This window comes from Chenopodium quinoa, unplaced genomic scaffold (assembly GCF_001683475.1).
Source record: "Chenopodium quinoa cultivar QQ74 unplaced genomic scaffold, ASM168347v1, whole genome shotgun sequence".
Classification (NCBI taxonomy): Eukaryota; Viridiplantae; Streptophyta; class Magnoliopsida; order Caryophyllales; family Amaranthaceae; genus Chenopodium; species Chenopodium quinoa.
Genome location: NW_018742390.1, coordinates 2,246,473 through 2,260,128, shown reverse-complemented (window position 1 = coordinate 2,260,128; position 13,656 = coordinate 2,246,473). Strand labels below are relative to the sequence as shown.

The window sequence follows — 13,656 nt, the reverse complement described above, 5'->3', positions numbered from 1 at the left end:
GAGGCTTGCTAGCAAGCCTCGGCCAGCAGCCCGCAAGCATTGCGTGGCTTGCTAGAGCGCGCTACTGCTAGCAGCCCGCACATGTGTGTGGCTTGCTAGCAGCGCCAATCAGCAGCAGCAGCCCACACATATGAGCGTGGGCGTGCTGGGCCGAGAAGGCTGCAGCTAGCAGCCTGCATGTGCGGGCTAGGCTGGGCCGAGTGCTAGGGCCGAGTTTTTGAGGAAGCATGTGAAGGGAGTGTGTTTGTGCGAGGACAAGTGGCACAAGGAGAGGAAGGAGTAGGGAGCAAGTATGGTCCCCTCTTCTCCAAGTGGTCCTCACTTCTCTTTACATACAACAAAGACACTTGTTGATTTATTACTTGCTTGCCTATTTAATTTATTTTAGCTTTAATTAAATTGTGTAATTTCATGATCCCACATTGATGGGATTGAAATTCTCACTCCCACTTTTCTCTATAAATACCCAAGTTGGGTTTTGGAGAAAAGTGCTTGAATGGGAGTTAGAAATAGCATTGCATATTGCAAAAACTCTTAAACTCAATTAACACTTGGGTTTTGGTCTGACCTTGATAACTCCAAGGTAGTGGACCTAAAAAGTCGGTGTTTGTCCTTTTTGGGTGGATACCGTTGGAGGCTTGGTATTTTCGGAGCTAAAGCTTTCAAGTAAGAGCCTATTTGGTCGGGCGAAGCACGCGTTAAAGGTAAATTCCAATTTTATCCTTTTATGTTTTATTTGTTATGCTTTATGTGTTTATTAATTGCGAGTTGTTCTTTGGGGCGAGGTTGTTTCCGCGGTAAGTTGGACTTACCAAACCCCAACAGGCAGACGCCTGCCTAGAACTTGGAATGTAGATAACTTAGCCGGGCTTGTAGCTATTCCTTGCGCAGCAGCACAGTAGACTTAGCCGGAGTCTTCTCTGGGTCCACCATTTTCAGCGCTTCTTCTACAAGGAGCAAACAAACAGTTAAACAATGCAATTAAAAGAATTAAAGTATATAAGTAGAGACGACAATTTTCAGGATGTGTAGTGGGTCTACCCTTGGTGAACATCGTGCTAAGTCCGCAGGTGGATAGGAATATCTCATCCTTGAATAAATCCGGATGGGGGATCCAGTTCTTTGGCACGAATATGTGAGTCCTATCCCCTAAGGGCTCATTCGTGGTCTCAAAAAATCCTGGCTCCATTTTTTGCTCGTAATCTTTGGAAGAGATGAGGGGGGAGGGTACACTTCCTGCCTAGAATAGTCGTTTCTCTATTATACCGGCGTAGGGTCCGATTATGACTTAGCCTTGGAGAGGAGATCAGATTAAATTTCTCCTTCCAGCTAGTCCATTTGGACACTTTATCCAAAGACATTAAATATTGGGGAATGTGGTAAGAGTATAACACTCCCCATGGCCTCCTAGGTCTTAGCTTATGTGATGCATGTGAGCAACGGCGGAAAAGCTGGGCTCCGAATCCTGAAACTCGCAGGCGGCGATGTAGCTTAGAATATTGACCCACGAGTTTGGGGTGAGATGTCAGACACCTACGTCGTACCCCTTAAGAATTTTTCTAATCCCTCTATAGAGAGGGAAACGGAGGCCGGCTGTAATTACCACCTCGTAGCAGACGAAGTAATTATCTGCATTTTCAATCCCATCGTCCCAAGTCATTACAACATCCTCAGGTAGGACCTCTATTATCCACCCCTTTCCAAAGGGGTTCTTCTCCTTGAAAGACTCAAAGCCGCTTTGTAACAGGGCAATGTCACCCGGCAGCATCCTAGTCTTTTTAGGGTCAGGGAAAGTTGAAGCTTTAGCCGGCTGTTGGTAATCACTTGCAAAATTGTCTTGATCGGAGCTAGAAGCCTCTGCTCCAGATCTTTCGACAGCTTCTTCACCGCCTGATTCCTCTCCTGAACCCTGAGAGGAGGTGGCCTCTTCACCACCTACCTCCCTTAAACTTGAACTACTTAGGGAAGAGGGAGCTCCATCATCGAAACCACTTTGCCCCTCCGACTCCTCCTATTCCCCATCCGGAACAACATCATCTGCTGGCACTTCCCTAGCGCACCGGCTTCTTGGCTTAATAACCATTTTTTTTACTCTTGCCATTGTGTCCTGCACAAACACAGAGAGGGAGGAGCACAGCAGTTATGACAGTCCTAAAAAGGCACCCCCTATTCTAGATTCAGCCGTACCGAGAGTTCGGCTTGAATGTTCTAGGCAGTGCCGAGTGTGTGGATTGAGAGTCCATTTTTATGTTTAAAGAATATGTATACAGATAGAACAAGAATGTATACTGATGAAAAAGAAGAAAAAAGCTAAAAGAGGGTACACGCGGTTACCTTACTTTGGCTCTGAACTTTCTGAAAACTGCAACAGACAGTGACCGGGTGTTATTACTAAGAATAGGCAAATCTTGAAAGATCAAATGTAGGCGGGATTAGAGTATCTCTCACTAAAATCTCATTTTCTCTCTCTAGAAAACTTCTCAAAGATTGTAAATGAGGGGAGAGAAGGGGGGTAAAACCCTATTTATAGAGGGGTAAAACGGGGGCATCCCCGTCACACCCTAGAAGGTTAATAGTCGTTTTTACAGACGCGTGTTACAGGCATCACTTGGCCCGCCACGTCACCCTTGTGAGGGGCAAATGTTTAGGGTAAAATTAACTTAGACATGTGGACCAATCAGAGAGGTCCACGTGTCAAGTCTGGACATGTCATCTAAGTCCACCCACCAGCTGACCTGTGGTAGCCTCAGATAAAGCAGAAGAATTGCGGCCCTTAAGGCCTAATTCCTGAAAAATACCGTAATTGCGGCGCAGCCCACAAAACCTAGCTCAGAGTGACTTAGGGAGGGGCACTTTTCTAGAGTGACCCTATAAAGAGGGAGATATTTCCCCATTTTGGGGACACATTCAACCATTTATTACATCTATTTTCTCTCTCATCAGAAAACACCTGATCTCGAAATCCGAGAAGATCCCGCCTAAATTTATGAACTTTTCCTTTCATTCAAGTTCTAACTTGATCTTCGAAGGCGGAGCTCCTACCACCAGGAGTCTTTGTTGTTTTTGCAGATACAACTCCAGCCGGACCAGTTTTGAAGCCGTAACTCTCCCGAGAGAAAAAAACACCCAAAACATCAAGGATCACGATTATGGAGATAATTAGTTTATTTTATAGAGCCGTCAATGTTTGGTGCTAGACATGACAATTGATATTTGGGCTAGTTAAATAGTCCAAAGCCATATAGAATGGATCCTATGAGGTTACACACAAGAGTATTGGGTAAAACAAGTTAAAGGCCCATTATTAGGCCTCATGAGTTTATGACATGCCACATTGATTGTTGGGCTAGGATTGTTTGATAAGCTTAGAATGTTTTGGGCTTAACATGGATTTATTTAGAGATGTGATCTATAAATATAATCCATTCCTAGGGTTGTATGACATAACAATTAACTATTAATTGTGAACCAAGCAACAAACTCCCAAAATCCTAATTCTCTCTATCTCTCCTTTGAGGAAGGTTGGTTTGCCCAGGTCTCGACCCTCTCTCTCTCCTCCTAATCTGTACTGTCGCCCCTCTTGGGTGGCGCGTGTGGTGGTTTTTTAGGTTGTTCATGGTGTGCTTGTGACTCACACCTCCGTTGAAGGTTGATTGAAGTGTTTGATCACAACTAACTAGCATTAGTGGAGGTTTGATCCGTGCTCGCGGACTTAGTAGAGGAAGAACACGTGAGGTTCTTAACCTCCTTATTATTCTTGCTTGATCCTAAGTGGAATCACGCTACAAATGTATTAATTCTAATTCTTTATGTGTTATGTGTTATATGAATATGATTCATGTTTTCTGCAATTCGTACTTATAAACTCCTACATTTAAATCACTTTGCATTCATTTTGAATTAAGATTATTGAATGAGGATGTGGATGATAAAGGTTGTTAAATGATGATGTGGCATTATACTGGTTTAATATATAGACGTGACATATACACAAATTTATAAATGCCTTTTAATATATAGTACAGATTACTAATAAAAACAAAAATAAATTTCCATTGTGCATTAGATTAAAAACAAATTCCTTAGGTGCTTTGAACGGAGGGTTGAGAGATATTTAGAAGTGTCTCGCACGGCAAGAAGGTCATTTTTTGCAGGATTTAAATTTTGTTGTCATAGATTCAAAGGTACAAGATATAATTTCACAGGTATTTAAAAAAAAGGTTCAAATATCTCATTAGACTAATACCATTAGAGCTTTAGTTGTATCAAATACACTCTTAGTGCTACAAAATACAAATTTATTGGTACTTACAAAAAGCCTCAGTGGTACAAAATGTACTTTTAATAGTTAAGGTCTCAATTCTTTTTTTGTCTTTTTTGCACATGAAATCATGTCTGACGAAAAGGTAGGTCCCAACCCATCCTTTTGCACTCTTTCTATCTCTTTCTTCTTTGTACATCAATCAATCAATAACTATATACTAAAAGACACACCAGCAATGACACATGTCATTTTCTGGCGTTTCCTTAGTAAATTTTAAAAAACAAAATAAAAAGTAAAAAAATTTACAGAATTTGCTAGAGAATATATGCAAATTATTTTCTTCTAAATTTTAGGAAAAACTTAGTGCCTATTCTGACTTACTGAACTGAACTTTTGGAGCTGAACTGACCTGAATATTTTATGAGAGAAGGAAATTAAGAACTGAACTGAAAATAAGATGAAGAGAACTGACCCTTAGATATCTAATCATATCTTTATATAAATTCCTATACAAGTAATTACTTTTTAATGTGTAGTGATTATTTATAATAAAAAAACATGAATATACGTATGTTTCAACCTAACATAATTGGTGAATAGAAAATCATTAACTGAGTAGCAAAAAAATAAAAATAAGTATGCCATCAAGGGTTGAAATAGAAGAAAGTTTGAATAAAAAATATAAAATGTATTCATAAAATTAAAGATGAAAAAAAAAATTCAGTTACTAGCTTAGCTTGATTTAGGATAAAATAAAAAATATATTTTGGCCCGAGTTATTTTTTATTTTTAAAATATATTTTTAATTGATACTCTGCATCAAAAAGTGAAAAACCGTGTATGGCACGTGATCTAACCTAATTTTGTACATTATTTTATGCGTGAGACATCAAATTTTGTCTCACAACCCTACATTTATACTTCATGCAAATTCCTCAAATACCGTCCACGTTGGTTTGGTTTTGGGCATTAATTTTTTGTTTGGTTCGACTTAAAACCGCTAATGGCAATAGCAGTCATAGTTTTCAAAGCACGAATAAAAAGATACTGCATCTACATATTCCTTAGCTAATTCACATAATTCTTAGTTAAAGGCATGAAAGAGAACACCAAAATTTACATGTACAAGTTCAAAGAGACCCCGTTTTAGTAGCAACATGTCTATTTGCTTTTATTTTTAAAAAATACAAGATCACTAATATTGTTAGCAGTTTTAAGGTGAATCAAAGATGAATGCTACATGGATGGTACTTTGGGAATTTTTTATAATATTGGTGCATAATGGGAATATATTAAATTTAGTCATAATTTCTTACTCCCTCTTAAAGTTAAACATTCCTCATACAAGTATCAATAATATATTTAATCATTAATAAGTAAAAATGATAATCATTGAATAATAATAAACTATACATCACGATTCCAACAATATCCATACAACTGTTTATTTTATCATAAGTAAAGTCAAGTGAATATTACTACAAAAAGTGCTCATGAAGAACTTTATTTTCAAAAAGGAAAAAGTTCATTTTAACAAGGAATTTTTTACCTTTACCAATTACCAAACCACTTATTAGTTTTTACCGCCTAAACATTAAAAATTTTAATTAACCCCTAAACAAATTTCTAAAAATTGAATTTTACCACCAACTAACGGATTCCGTACATGAATTCATCAGTGGGGGCCCACCTTTTTGACATTTCCTCTTTATTTTTCCCGATCTTCCACACCAACCATCTAGCCAACAAAATCAACTCTGCCCCCTGGTTGGTCTGACACGCCAATAACTAGTCCACACAAGAGTCCACCACTCAGCAACAGCAAGCCGACAAACAACTGTGGGTATGGGGTTTCAACGGTGCCAATTGAGTTTAGGGTTTTAGGTGTGTTTTTCACGGGTGGTAAAAAATGGAAGGGTATTCTTAAAAGGGTGGTGGACTCTTGAAACTTTAATTTTTAACATAAATTCTGAAAAAATATAAATTAATATTAGAAAAAAAATTAAATTTTATTAATAAAATATTTAAAAATATGGGGAATTACAAATAAAATCGTGATATAAAATAAAAGGATTATAAGATATTTTGTTGATCATTAGTAATTTTGCTGTATAATTCATAAATATATATAAACTCCTACCCTCTTGTAACACCCTAGAAATTCCTTTCTTTTAAATACCCATTCCACTCTTTTAAAAACACGATTTAGGAATAATTAAGACATTACCGCCAACGTGAAAACGACTAAGGCAATTATCAAAGATACACAGCGGAAGACTCAAAATTTAAAACCGATTAAGCAAGTCAACTCAAAAGTCAACCAAACGAAAATAAAGTTTAAAACCAAACAAAAAAAGTCCAATAAAATCAAACTACAACTTGGAACCATTAAAGGCCCTTATTCAAAAACCGTTCCAAAACCAAACCTTTGTGTTAGTCCACATAAAATAAGTCATAAATAAATAAAGCATAAAACACCTTGTAACCTAATGAAAACTAGTAAGATTCACTCTTCTCTCATGCCTCATCATGATCATGCTTCAATACCTGAAAAGTTTATCTCTACTTGTTTCCACTACTCTCCATTAAAAATGGGTCATCATAGGGCCAAGATAAAGACATGGCCAAATACACAAACACACACAATCACCAAAGCTGAGTACATAAGCGTAAATTAGCCACACTAACATGCTTTCACCTATCAACACACACTTACCTCATTGCACCTGTTCACAAGCACACAACAAATCAACAAGACACAATGACTAGACACTAATTAATTCATTTTGCGTTGATTACGCATCGAACGGGTTTCCACCTCCTAACCTCCCCCAAATAAATTTGAGGTTAACTGACACTGGAGCTAACCGTGCCAGCGACAAAACCACTCAAAGGTGCCGGAATTCCTGCGCATAATGATAAATAAAAAAGGAATATACAGCGTCCTATACTCCATTAGAAGTTATGGTTAAATATAAAACCCCATAACTCCCCCCATTGTTCATACTCAAGGTATATACGTTCCAAGAGTTTTGGTGTGTAATCTCTTTCACTTTACGTTATTTACATATTATTAGACTTGGTGATGACTCTCAAAGCATAATAAGTCAACCAACAATAATTATTTAATCAAACAAACATACCAATTTAATTCTTGAATAATTAGTGACCACATATTATTTAATGTTGAACCCTTTTTAATTCTACCTCAGTGTCAAAGACACCTTAAACGCATAATGCGCCAAAAATCCTATCCCTCGGTGTTAAAAATACCTTAAGTGCACAAAGGCACCAACATACAATTTATTCCTTGTGTACATAGACACTTATATAGCTCCTTCCTCATGCTTAAAGCATCAATAAAAATTATTTGAACCATAATAAAATTCATTTTCAATATTTCAAACATAATTAAACATGTAGGTTATTTAATTATGCCTTCTAACATGCCATAAATAAAAATGTGGTTCAAACACAACATGCCCAAAATATAATCTTCCAATCTATAACCATCACAAATAATTCATTCTTCCAAATTTAATCACAAACATCATAAATCCACAATTCCATACATAAACCTTAGCATGATACTACTTGTAAATAATTGAAATCAAACCTAGCATGATTCTACGTCACCAAAATATGCTAAGTACGCGTACATACCTCAAATAAGCCCTTAAAGTAGCCGATTACACTACAACAATTCCTGAACTAAGTCTCCTACATAAAGGGACAATAATACTATATTAATTACCCTTGTATACACAATTTTGAGCAACTAAAACTCACTTTAAATAACTTATAATAATCTGAAAATTATTTTAAAACCCCTAATTAAACTCCTTTTTAATAGATAATCACACCCTTTTATTAAAAATCACAATTATACTACTTTAAATGAAATTCCAACATTTTAAACTAATCAAAAATCCTTTAAAAATTCATCAAAATACATCTTTATACTTAAATTATCCATAGAAACATTAAATTATCTCTTACCCCTTTTAAACTCAAAGATAAAATTTAAAGCATAAAAAAACTTCGTTAAAAATCAAAAACTGCTCGAAAATCGTATTTAGAGGCTGAATTTGGCCACGAGAGGATAGCGCTCACTAGTGAGTCTTTCTTTAAACGTTCTTTCCACTCGAAAAACACTACCTTTTTTTATCAAAATCCAAGGAGTTTAGAACCTGATCGGGATTAAAACGAGATTAATATTAACGAACGGAAATCTAATTATTAAAACATGAATTTGCGTGTTCAAAATAAATCTGGAATTAAGTTAAACTAATAAGTAGTTATAATCACCAAAATTTCAAAACATCATTACTATAAAAGCCCTAAATCAATTATTCATTAAAACCCTAAAATCGTGACTTTCAATAATTAAAAACCCTAGGTTATAAAATTGGCAAAATCTGAAAATTATAAAGTTTAATCATCAACATACAATTTGATACTAATTAAATTAATTTCAAACAATAAAATCAAAACCCATAAATCAAAAATTATTATTACACAAATTAATAAAACAAAGGAGAGAGAAAATAAGACTAATCTTTTTGTGTGGGAAATTTTTGGGGATTCATGGGGTATTTTAGAGTAGAGAGTGTATGGTTAAATTTGGGCTTATAAAAATGTGGGCTTCAGTTATGGGATAGGGCTTAAGTTATAGGTTTTGAAATGGGTTATTCCAATAAGAGTATGTAGGAATAATTTACATTCCCCAATAATTAATAAATGTTTGGCCCAAAACATATTTTACTTTTATAAAACTTTATATTTAAAATACTTTAACCCTTTAGAATATTTAATTAAAATACTTGAACCCTTGACAATACATTTTATTAATACTTAAATACTTTATAAAAATACATAAAAATACGGGGTATTACACCTCTAATTTTCTAATTTTTATTAATTTAGATATAGAAACTCCAAAAGGAGGGCGATTTCCACGGTCAAGTTACTGGTTGGGGTTGTTTATACGGGCAAATCAAAGCTGTTTCTGTATGAGCAGCAAGCGGGTGTGCAGTGATCGTAGGCGACTTGGGATTGAGGGTTTGGAGGTAGTTGATCGTCGTTGTCGTCGCATCTGCCGTCACCGCGGGAATCGCCATTCAGCTCCTTGTACAGTAAGTGAAGTGTTGAAGTTTAATTTTTAAGTAATATATTTCAAAAGTCATTTATTCGTAGATGTATGTTGTTACTCCAACTACGTATGACGTTAAATTATTTATTTTGTGAATTATGGAGAACTATGATGAGAAATTTAGTTGAATTTCAAAATTATTTTATGTTGTTATAATGGTTTATGTAGCTGGGAAATATTGTTTGGCTACTTTTAAAATTGGATGAATTCAATTTTATTTGATTAACAACTCCCAATCGCCATAAGTGCAAAATTTGTTTAACCACATGAATAATTTATATATCGGGGAAATGCTGACAATATTACTTGTAATTGTAATTGTTAGATAAGTAATTGTTAATTTCATTGGTTGAATAAGATTAGTAATGGATAATTTTTTTGTGTTAGATATTGTCACGGTGATTATGAAAAAGTGAAATAGTTATTGGTGTATATGGGTGTATTACGACATATGTTTTGATAATTGATCTTGGAATGTTTATAATGGTTTTTTTTTTTGTATTATATTGATGCTAGAGTATATAAAGTTCTTCGTTGTATTGTGTGTTGTTGCTAGAGTATGTGTTGATGCTAGAGTATATAAATTGCTAGAGTATGTGTTGATGCTAGAGTATATAAAATTCTACCGAATAAAGATGTATGTAGAAATACCAAATTCCTTTTTGTGTCTCATAGTATGTGTTGATGCTAGAGTATATAAAATTCTACCGAATAAAGATGTGTGTAGAAATACCAAATTCCTGTTTGTGTCTTGCAGGGGTTGTTTCAAGGCAAGATTGAGAATTGTGGAAATAGGAGTTGTTGGTGTCGAAGGGGACAGTAGCATGTTTGAAAATGGCACCGGCGTGAACCCTTTTTCCCCATTTGGAGAAGAGAATTGGGATATGTATTAAGTCCCGTTACAGGTCTCGGTGAATTAGACCCATTGATGGAGGGGTTTATAACCCCTGTTACGAACATTGGTGGGCCGCACTGTACTTCACCAATGAGAGCATTTGAGACGGTACAAACGAATGTAGTGAGCAATGACATTGGTGTAGTAACTTTTATGGAGGCTCCTAGTTTGGGAATGGTGTTTAGGACTTGGCAAGAAGTTGAAGAATATTACAAAGAGTATGCTCAATAGAAAGGGTTTGGGGTAAGCAGGGTTGCAGGAGCGTATTTAAAGACTGGTGTTAGAGATAGGATTGCCATGACATGGAGGTGTGAGTGTGGGTAGGCCTGACATTAGTGTTGTAAGGGAAGAAAAAAAAGGGCAAAAGCAATGGATGTTGGTGGGCCAGTAGGGACGGTTGGGGGACTCATATGTGAAGATGAATTGAGTAAGAGGAAGAGAAAGTCAAAGAAATGTGAATGTAAGGCAATGATATATGCAGGTCGTTCAAGCGCTGGTTATTGGGTGATAAGAAAAGTTGAATTGGAACATTCAAACCATGAGCCAAAACCCGAGGATGCTAATCTTGTGAAAGAGTACAGAATGAAGAATATGACCTCGAGTGTTAGGAAGAAGCTGTTGACCTTGTTTGATCAGGGCGTACCTATATCCTAAATCATGGGTTGTTTTGAGTCTGAAGCTAATGGGGATGAAATATTTCGAATGACTTTGAAAGACCTTCAACACGAAGTGTACAAGGCTAGGAGGATTCGGATGCTTGGAGGGGATTCGAATGCAATGATGGCATATTTCAACGAAATGCAGGCTGGAAACCAAAACTTCTACCGCGCTCAGCGTTTGGATGAGCATGGACGTCTCAAAGATGTTATATGGGTTGATGCTCGGAGTCGTGCTGCGTAGGAGGAGTTTGGTGATGTTCTTTGCTTCGATGCAACGTATCTTACAAATGAGTATGACCTTCCGTTTCTTAACTTTGCAGGCGTGAACCACCATGGACAGTCAATTTTGCTAGGATGTGCTTTGGTATCCCACGAGGATTGCGAAACTTTTACATGGATGTTCAAACAGTGGTTGTCTTGCATGAACAACCAAGATCCATTAGCGATCCTTACAGATCAGGCAGCTGCCATGCGCAAGCCGTTAGAAGAAACTATGCCTGGAACTCGACATCGGTGGTGTATCTGGCACATAATGAAGAAGATTCCGGAGAAACATTGGAAATGTCCACGGTATGGATATTAGTGATTAACTGATAGAAATTCGTGTGGTCCCTTTATTTGATGTTTTTGTGGATAGTATATATATGTTGTTATTAATCGCATATTGTGGTTTTTCAAATATTATGTTACAAGCGATGTGTTATTGTGTCATTTTAAAATAATGCTATTCTTGTGGTTGGATTATTGATAGATGCACAATTATGTTTATCAGGTACGATGAGTTGAAGAGTAAGCTAAAGACTGTTGTGTATGAGAGACTTACTGTGGAGAAATTTGAAAAGCGGTGGAAGGCTTTTGTGTGGCACTATAAGTTAGAGAGTAATGATTGGCTAACTACTTTGTTCACCGAACGAGAAATGTGGGTACCAGCATACATGAAAGAGTATTTTTGGGCTGGTATGAAAACAACACAACGTGTGGAGTGTATAAATAGCTTTTTTGACAGATTTGTGAACCGGCATACCAAGCTATGCGAATTTCCCGTGAAATATTCAATGGCTATGAAAAAAAAGGGTTCGCGATGAAACGGATGCAGATGCGAATTGCTCTAAGTACTTGCGGCGTCTTGCAATTGGTTTCAAGATTGAGAAGTTGTTTCGGAAGTTTTATACTGACAGGAAATTTCAAGAAGTTCAGACAGAAAGTATTCGGATGAACTATTGTTATTCTCAGGAGGAGTCAGCTGTTTCTGAAACTGTGACACAATAGGTCTTGGAGGATCGTGTGTGGATTATTTTGGAGAGTTCAAGTTAAGAGATTATTATTGATCGTAGGAGGTACTACCGTTATGAATTTAACTAGGACACAAAAGAGGTGTCATGCGAGTGTCATAGATTTGAGACACACGGCATAATGTGTAAACACATGATGAGAGTATTAGATCTAAACCTTGTGTTTGACATTCCAAGTAAGTACATTCTCAATCGGTGGAGGAAGGACTTAATGAGGAAACACACACTTATGAAGGTATCATACCATGATCCATTTCAGAATGTTGAGGTCAGAAGACAAAATAAGCTAATGGGAGCATTTGAATCCATATGTGATGTTTCTTCCATGATCGATGATGACACTGTTGATCTGGTTTTAAAGAGCTTGGTGGATGTTGGGACAAAAGTAGAAATGCGTCGTCGTATGAAGTTGGACCAGACTTTTGGCATGAACTTCCCTGGAGAGGGAAAGGGGTCCTTGCAATAAATTTCTGGGGCCGGTGCAACATCAGCCACTATTGTGCCCGAGACAGAGATTCACCACTTAGATTTAGAAACCACCCCACATTCAAAGATGGCTGATCCTATTCCAAAAAAAAGGGGGGGAGGTCGGCCCAAGGGTAGTCGCAGAAAAACCCTTCAAGAAATTGGGTATAAGAATCGCCCAAAGAAGAAGGCAAAACAGCCGGTGAGTATCAATATTATTAATGTTTCCAATTAGTTGAGAATTCTTCCACTTAGTGATTTGATGCGGCTCATATTCTATTTCAAGTGTGCACTGATGATTATAGCATGTTCGAGGATGAGTTGGTTGATGTTCCTATTCAAATGCATGTAAGTGTATACCTTATCAAAGCACTAAGGTCTTGATACGTTAAATAACTTAATCTTACGTGATTTTGTAGGTGAAACCAAGTAAAAAAAACAGTAAGACAAGTACTCCAAACGTGTCTCAACAATGCAGTGGTTTAGAGTACATTCCGGAAGACGAGGACTTCTTGAAAATAGTACGTCGTCCTCGTCCTTTGTTTCGAACAACTTCTAAGGAAGGTGAAGACATTACCTTAGTCTTTTGCAACCTGTGTGTCTTTTGCAACCTGTAACGAATTCATACTTTGGATACTCTAGGCTGATGGAAACTTATTATAACTCTTAACTTTGTTTGTTTTGCATTGGTCCTATTTGTTTGGTGTGTGTATTACCTCTAGTGTGTGACATTGGGCCATTATTTTTGCGTGTGTATTACTTGAATATGTGGCCCATTATTGTGGTAAGGTAATTGTATGTGAATTCAATATAATTACTTGGCCCTTTATTATGGGTTTGCACTTGGACTAATTATATTTGGTATATGTGTACAGTGCATAGCCATAATATTTAAGTAAGTAATCAATCTAAAAATTTTGGGTATTTAG

The 13,656-nt window shown here is 36.7% G+C and overlaps 1 long non-coding RNA gene across 3 annotated transcripts; it reads left to right on the top strand.

The window, feature by feature from the left end:
* The first annotated feature begins 9,200 nt into the window (after positions 1-9,200).
* Positions 9,201-13,397, top strand: LOC110700027. 3 transcript variants are annotated; one of them, XR_002507083.1, is made up of 5 exons: positions 9,201-9,399; positions 10,174-11,540; positions 11,743-12,929; positions 13,014-13,075; positions 13,147-13,397. It is a non-coding gene; the product is annotated as an uncharacterized LOC110700027 (long non-coding RNA). The 3 variants fall into 3 exon arrangements; XR_002507076.1 differs by lacking the exon at positions 13,014-13,075; XR_002507079.1 differs by having other exon boundaries at positions 11,743-13,075.
* Positions 13,398-13,656: the final 259 nt, after the last annotated feature.